This window comes from Dermochelys coriacea, chromosome 2 (assembly GCF_009764565.3).
Source record: "Dermochelys coriacea isolate rDerCor1 chromosome 2, rDerCor1.pri.v4, whole genome shotgun sequence".
In the NCBI taxonomy this organism is placed as follows: Eukaryota; Metazoa; Chordata; order Testudines; family Dermochelyidae; genus Dermochelys; species Dermochelys coriacea.
The window spans coordinates 217843953-217851992 of record NC_050069.1 but is presented as its reverse complement, the minus strand read 5'-3'; the positions used below and the strand labels follow the sequence as shown (position 1 = coordinate 217851992).

The 8040-nt window shown below is 39.6% G+C and overlaps 1 pseudogene; it reads left to right on the top strand.

Annotated features, from left to right (window-relative positions):
- The first annotated feature begins 537 nt into the window (after positions 1-537).
- Positions 538-5987, top strand: LOC122458495 (annotated as a pseudogene).
- The last annotated feature ends 2053 nt before the right edge of the window (positions 5988-8040 follow it).

Sequence of the window (8040 nt, the reverse complement as noted above, 5' to 3'; positions counted from 1 at the left end):
TCAGAGTAAATTCCATTATTTCTGCAAGCATGACAAAAATTGAGGGAATATGGGATAAATTGCTTTTTACTTTGCAACTTTGATCTCCTCACCTGCATTATGCTCAAGTAATCCCAGTCAGGAATATTTCTAACATTTTTAATCTCTGAAAATACCCTTTAAATACACCTATTCCTATTCAGCAAAGTACTTAAGTATGTGCAGAAAAGGGGATAGGTGGAAAGGCTGCTGCAAACAATTGATCATCAGACAGACAGTAATACCCAGAAGCGCTGACTTCCCCAGTTCCAGGGGGGTGCTCGATTGTAGCCCATAAAGTCAGTTTGCTAGCTGCTATACTGCATAATGTGTTTTCTTCATTGGTTTGAATGATTATATTATTTTCTTGGGTTTTGTTTATGCCTAATTCCATTGTATGTTATTCATAATAGTTGGCTATAATGCAAGAAACCTACAGGCCTGTAGCCTGTATGATTAGCTAGAGCTAGTCAGTATGAGTGTTTGTAACCTTTGGCATAGATAAATGGCCTATTGGTTATGCCTCTTGACTTTGAGGAACTGAATGGGGAAGCGAACAAAGAACTAAATATGTTTACCATTGGTCAGGAAAAGATCGCTAACCACAAGGTACACCGCAGAACATGGAAGTCATAAGTTAGGCCAAGGAAAATGGTTTTGGGCATGAGATCATCAGTATTAATAAGTATGAATATATGTTATAATATGTTAACCTATAGAGTAAGTGTACCCGAAGATTTATCTAGGTGAGGAAATAAAATTTGGGCATGATAGGTTGGGTCTTGATTGAGGCAGTACCAGAATCCTATAAGAGGGCTCAGATCATTGGTGAGCCATAATAAACTAGCCCATAAATTCAGGTCAACAGACTCCCGCTTTGCCCGAGGCCCCCACCACCACTCCACCACTTCCCCCAAGCCCTCACCCCCACCCTGCCTGTTCACCCCCCCCACCCCTCCACATTCTGCCCCCTACCCCCCGCCTCTTCTTGCCCTCGCTTCAGCCAGCATCAGACTCTGGTTGCTGTTGTGGTAATACATATACTGTAAGTGTTAGATACATGCTCCCTGTGCTCTAGTACAAAGAGCAACTCAAAAGAAGAACCTGGCATAGTCCAGGGGGGTGAGGGAGAGGGGAGGCTCTGGCCCAAGGTGTATTATGGTTAGTTATAGGTTGCCCAAAATAGAATACCCTCCCCCAAAATGAATAAGGCCTGATTCTCCCATTGAATTCAATAGGATTTGAGATCATGCTTACAATTAATTAATTAATTAATTAATTAATTATTGTACTTAAGTGCTTTACTGAATCGGGGCCTAAGGACTCAATTCTAGGGTTTTGCAAATAATTGATTCTTCACTTTGCTGGCTGATCTAAAAAAAAATCAGAAGAAAAACTCATCTGGGGGTCAAAACAAAAGATTTCAGTTTTGAGGGGTTTTATGTAAATTTACAATTGAAGTAAATTTTGAATAAAAAAAAATCAAAAATTTAATTTTTGATTGTCAAAATGGTTAGTTTTTTTCAGTTTTTGTTGTTGTTGTTGTAGATGGAAACAATTTGGCAAATTCCGTATCCATTTGCAAAATGTTTTGGTCGCCTCAAATCTGCATTTTTTTCAGTGAAAAAACGTTTAGGTCAAAAAAATTTGACCCATCTCTACTGTATGTATCCTGCCATCTTTTCTCACACTAAGTAGTTCCTTACTCTACTCTGCTAAATATAAGGGCAGCAGAATCACACACTATGCTAACGCACATATGAACATTTACAACAATTGATGGAAATTCTGTTAATATTTAAGCAATATATTTAATCTTAATTTTAATAATAATATCTTGTAACTAAAGAGTACATTGTAAAGCTTAAGAAAATCAAACAGAAATAAATGGTAATAATTAATTACTGGTGAGATTAAAAATTCAGTCTGTCAGCTTCCTCAGATTTGTGCTACAATGAGAAAGTGGGCTATTTAACGCTAATTATCTGCTGGATTCGTTCAGTGCCTGTGGTGTTTTGCAGTAAGTTGTAAAGGAGAGTGTCAGACTGGTGGGGAATGCATGGGCCAGTGTAGTGTCTCAAGCTTCTGGTTGGACAGGATCAAGATGTCAGAAGGGTAAGTGCCCAGATTTATGTTTCATTTGCACCTGAGGTAACTCAAATGCTAACAGTGCCTGAGGACTGTAAACGTGCCCAGATGGCAGCCCAATTAGAGATCTGTGGGAATGAAATCTTTTGCCAGACCTGTGACTGCAGTCTGCTCAGTATGATTATGATTGGCTGAATGTGTAAGAAGTAGTTGGGAACAACCTCATATGCTGTAAATGCCATTTAATGTGAAGAAACAGACTTTCTCCTGGTTAAAATGGCACCATTGCTTTTCTATTAGGATGATAAAATGGAATTGGATTATACACCCCTTATGCAGTGACTGCAAGAATAATGGAAATGTTCTGAATGAGCTTGAGGCATAACTGCAAAGCCAATAAAAACGTGTAAAAAGGAGTAACAGACTGATAATTATGCAAATGACAGTGGTACAGTAAAAGTGGAGGAGCAGCTCTATAGCTGGTGACATTAATTCAAAGCGAAGTGCTATCAGATTACTTTGAGCTACAGTGTTGTAGGTCCATTAAGGCTGTATGACTCTACACAGGATGGGTTGCTCATAGAACTTTTAAGTGAACGGTAGTTACAGGAATGAATTTAGATTATTCTTTTTTAAATCTTTACATATATAGGCCAGAACCTCAACTGAGAGAAAACTGGCATAGCTCTGTTGTGGACCTACACTGATTTATGCCACCGGAAGATCTGACCCTCAATCCTCAATATTTTATATCCCACATCAGGTTACTAGTATCCTCATTCTATTGATGCCACCATTTATGATGTGTGAGGGAGGAAAGCCCTACTTTCCTTCTTCATTTTTCTTATGCTTTTAATTAATTCAACATATTTAAAGTAGCAAGGAACTTCTTCTTTTTTTAATCCATTCTTCCTTTTCAGAAATTTTCCTCAGGGGTGTTGGAGTGATGGACCTTATGTGTCTCCTGGAATCTGCAGCTGTCCAGCTGGATGGGTTGGTGGAACATAGCATTTAAGTAAAATACTCTGATATTTCTCTTTTTAGTATTTTATGTATTTGTTTGAACTACTGTTTTAGTATTCAGAGCATCAATGACAAAGCCCTGACAAAGCCACAAATGAATGACCCCATCCTAGTCTGTCAGGGCTACCTTTGTGTCATGGTGCCCCCAGATAGCTAAGCAAGGTGGCAAATACATGGCTTGTGTGCTTGGTAAAGGGCTCTAAGTCATTGGTTCAAATCTAAGTTTTGGTTGGTAGTCACCAAAAATTATTAGCTAATGCCTTTTGTGGGCCTACATGAAATGTATTTTGTGGTCTCAGATCAGTTCCTAGTCAACAAGTTTCCACATCACAAAGAAACCCACCACTGGTACTAGTTGACAGTGTCATTAGAGAGGCCAAGGACTTAATGGACATGGGAAATGACACATCCTCTTACACTAGAGGTGTTTGCTCCTACAGTTTGACAGGTTATTGTTGGGGGACATCCTGTGTTCCTCTTGATCCAAGGGAAAATAAAGGACTAGTAAGTAGGGCTGTTAGTCCAATACCATTCCCAAGCACTTATGCCCAGATCCTCAAAGGTATTTAACTACCTAGCTCTCAAAGGCACCTAGACCTTTGAGGATCTGGGACCTACCCCTGTTGATCCACAATAAGAGCCATTCACCTTTCCAAACAGTGATTCATATAAGGAGGGAAGGCTCATAAAATTTTAATCCACTCAGAGCTTCCCCATATGCTCTGTAACAACATTGCTCTGATAGGTAGCCACTAGGAGGTACTATATTTGGAGAGTCAATGGTGCAGACTTCCATCCTGCTGTCTAGACATCTAGACAATTGCTATCTAGAGATTGTCCTTGAACTCAGTCTCCTGTGTGGTAGCACTTAGTGCTACCCTTTGAGTCTCTGGATTAATCCTCTGGGTTAATCCTTTTGAAATGAATGAGCCCCGTGAAAAATATCTGTTTATGAAATCCCAGAGTCATATGGGCCCTATATTCCAAGCACTGCAGAAATACTAATGCAGCTGATATTGTCTAGGAGATCTTACAAATAAATGCTATAATCTACTCACTTATAGGAGGGACACCACCAGTCAGATCACTGATGAAACAGCTTATCCCTTGTTCTATCTAATGCAGGCAGACCGAGGTACAGAGGTTGCCCTGAGGTTCAAGGGCAGATGTGGGGCATTTTGTGGAGATATTACAAAATGCCTGGTGCCAAAGATTTCAGTTAATTACAGTCTTGTGGAATAGACAGTGATAGAAAGGATCAAACTCTTCACATTCTGTTGATTTTTTTGAGACTGCATCAGTTGTGGGGCTAGTGATCATTTCAGGAACAGCAGTCACCAAACAACTGTCACTTTGAACTTCACTTCTGGGGCTTGTGCCAACAGCAAATTACAACACCCCCCACCTGGGCTTATGTAGCTGGCACCTTGCGAGGGTGGGGCCAAGGCATTGTCTGTTCACTGCTTCTCCCTACCCACTTGCTCTGGGAGGCATTCAGGAAGTAGAACCTGCTTACTTGAGGATCCAGTATGCCCAGAGCAAAAGTTCAGGTAGCCCTTGGAGCTATAACAGGAATTCTTGTTCTCCTTATGCCCCCATGCAGGCATATAGCCCAAGTCACAATCCAGCCTTAAAGGGAGAAATGGATTTAAGTTTTATATTTTCTCTGCTCATAAGATGGAGAGGACAGAAAAGGAGAAATGGAGTGTGAGTGAAATTAGACACTACATGACTGGATCCCAGTGAGGCACATGAGGGTAGAATTCAAAGACAGTCATTGCTTACAGTACTTCCATTATGTTTTTATTGATATTGTCCCAGTACTATCACTAGGGAACAATTCTGCTACTACAATGAGACATGCAAGAAAAATTAAACTGTGTTGTATGGTAGATGTACCATATATCTGGTGTCTCATTTCAGCTGTCTGTAAAATGTCTTGTCAACATGGAGGGAAATGTGTAGTGCCAAATATGTGCAGATGTCGTTTGCTATACTCTGGTGTACAGTGTACGAAGAAGAGAAATGAATGAGCCATCTTCCTCTGGAGATGGGCTGAGTTGCTTTAATTAGTATGGAAGAGAGGGAGGCGATTTAAAAAAACAACAACCTCTAATTGGTTTTAAATAGCTTTTAATTCCAGTATTTTAAAGAAAAGCTTTTCTGTATGAAAGGGAAAGTATTTTTAAAATATTCCAGACAAAGCAAATGACTATGTATCCAAGTACTTTTGTGTCCTTTATAAGAAGAATAATTTTGTCAGTGGGTGTAATTGATGTTGAAGTAAATATTTCCTTTGGAATAAAACATTTACTTACCTTTTTTCTTATTTATTTCTCTTTGATTACCATAAATAGAAGCATTGTTGCTCATGAATAAGCTCCCTACACTAATAGCTGATAATAATAAACATTTGTCTTTTTAAAACCTTTTATTCATCTTTATGTTCAAAAGTACATTGTAGCTGGAGTGATACTTACCTTTAATAAGATCATCCAGCCACAAAGGGGCACTCTTCTTTGTGGTAGGAATAGGACATTTATAGATGATTGGAGTGCTCTGCTATAGCAGTGGTCTCCTGTAAACAGAATGGTTCTCACAGTAGGAAATAGTGGAAGGAGGCTGCACTTCTTTGGAAACAGCAGCAAGCTGTAAAGCATGTTGGTGATGTCTTGCGCAATCAATGAGCGTTGCTTTGTGTGATTAGCAATAAAAATAAAATAATTAGGATCATGATCAGTTATAGTTTAATGCCTATTTTTATAGGGTCAGGCTCTGCAATCACCTTCCTAAATTTTAGTTCTGTACTGATAATATGCGAAACCTCTAGCCATCTTAGGTGCTTACATAGCTTCCATTACCATAATACCCAAACCCTTCACAGTCCTTAATATATTTATTCTCACAACACCCTTGTGAGGTAGGAAAGTGCTGTTATCCCCATTTTGGCACACAAGAAGTCAGTGACAGAGTAGGAAACTGAATCCAAGTCTCCCAAGTCCCAGTCTAGCACCATATCCACTAGACAATCCTTCCTCTCTGAAGAATACCCCCTTATGATAGCAGTATGGGCGGAGGTGTCAGCGTAGCCATTGAAGAGAGAAGCTACTGAGGCTACAGCATGAGGATGGGGAGCAGCACCAGCATTCCACTAAAACAAGTCAACACTGGTCAAAATTTTGTCCAAAATGTTTCACATTTTTTAGAGAACTATTTTCACCATTTTCCAAGTAGCTCTTCCAGTGAGCATGAGTAGGGAAGAGGTGTCCAACCAGAGACACTGACTTTATGTAGGATGACTTCAAATGAGATTTCGGGTTTGCTCCTATCAACCGATGGAAGTGCCTATATGTAATCCCGAGCTGCCTCGAGAGTGCTTCAAGTTTAACAGATACAGGGGTAGCTGGAGTGGAGGAAATATTTTGCATGCTTTCAGTTGCCACCAAGCTTTATCCAGAGGCAGATGAAAAGCAGGGACGCTCTCTCATTTGCTGTCTGCCCCCGGGGGTTGGGCTGAGCACACTTTCAGAGCTCTCACATTCTGAGAAAAAGGGCAAATGAAGGACATTGATAGAATGTATGTAGGACATTTAGTGTGTCTGTTACAATTTGCCTTCTGTAGACAATTTTGCTCCCCCTCTCTGCCACCAGGACCTCTCTCTTGTGGTCAAATGCAGCCCCCTTCTACTGAGGAGAGATGCACATCATGTGCTGTCCCCTGGAGGCTTTACTCCTGGCGTTTCTTGGGCTGCAGGGAGGAAGAGAGAGAGAAAGGGACAGAGTATGACTGCAAAAAAGGGGTGTTGGTCTTGCAGAGCTAATCCCCAGAACAGCCAGGAGGAGATGCCCCTAGCAGTGAGTAGACAGCCACATATGTGACTCACTAATTTGAAATGATTAAAAGTCAGGCAAACAGTAATCACAGGTTTCAGAGTAGCAGCCGTGTTAGTCTGTATTCGCAAAAAGAAAAGGAGTACTTGTGGCACCTTAGAGACTAACAAATTTATTAGAGCATAAGCTTTCGTGAGCTACAGCTCACTAATGCGGCTGCAAAAGAACTTCACTTCTAATATTGTCAGACCCCAAAAGTATACAGGCAGAGAAAATTCACATAACCCAATCCACAAAGAGCTTAGAAAAGCAGCAGGCAATCAATGGACAAGACACAATTGTGACTACTAAGTGTTCAAGCAAGAATTCTAAGTAATCTATCTATATTTAAAAGCCATTTTTATGGAGATGGAAGGAATTTGATTTTTAAGTATTTGCCACTGGAATAAGCTTTATTTAAAGTAAAAAATAGAATATTCTGAACTACAATAAAACTTTAGAATATTTTTGGAGTTGTCATTCAAACTGATGGAAGCCTTTCAGACCTACAATACTGAATACAAAACACAATTAGAATATCCTTCAGCTGTTTCTGGGCCATGTCTAAAAGAACTATGACTTAGAACCTTTAACATCATGTAACATTTTAGCAAATGAGGTATGATGGGTTTATTTTTAGCTTGTCAGCAAAGTTTTTTAACTTGCTGAAAACATAAATGGTTATTTTTTAAAATATAGCTGGAATGTAGCACCATCTACTGGCTAAAGTGACTTCTACTCTTTCTGGGAATTTGAATTAAATGAATTCTTATTTAATAGTTATATTAGACAGGTTTCAGAGTAGCAGCTGTGTTAGTCTGTATTCGCAAAAAGAAAAGGAGTACTTTTGGCATCTTAGAGACTAACAAATTTATTTGAGCATAAGCTTTCGTGAGCTACAGAGAAGTGAGTTGTAGTTCACGAAAGCTTATGCTCAAATAAATTTGTTAGTCTCTAAGGTGCCACAAATACTCCTTTTCTTTTTTAGTTATATTAGAGTAACAACTAGAGTCCAGGCAAACTTACAGTAAAAGATAGGCT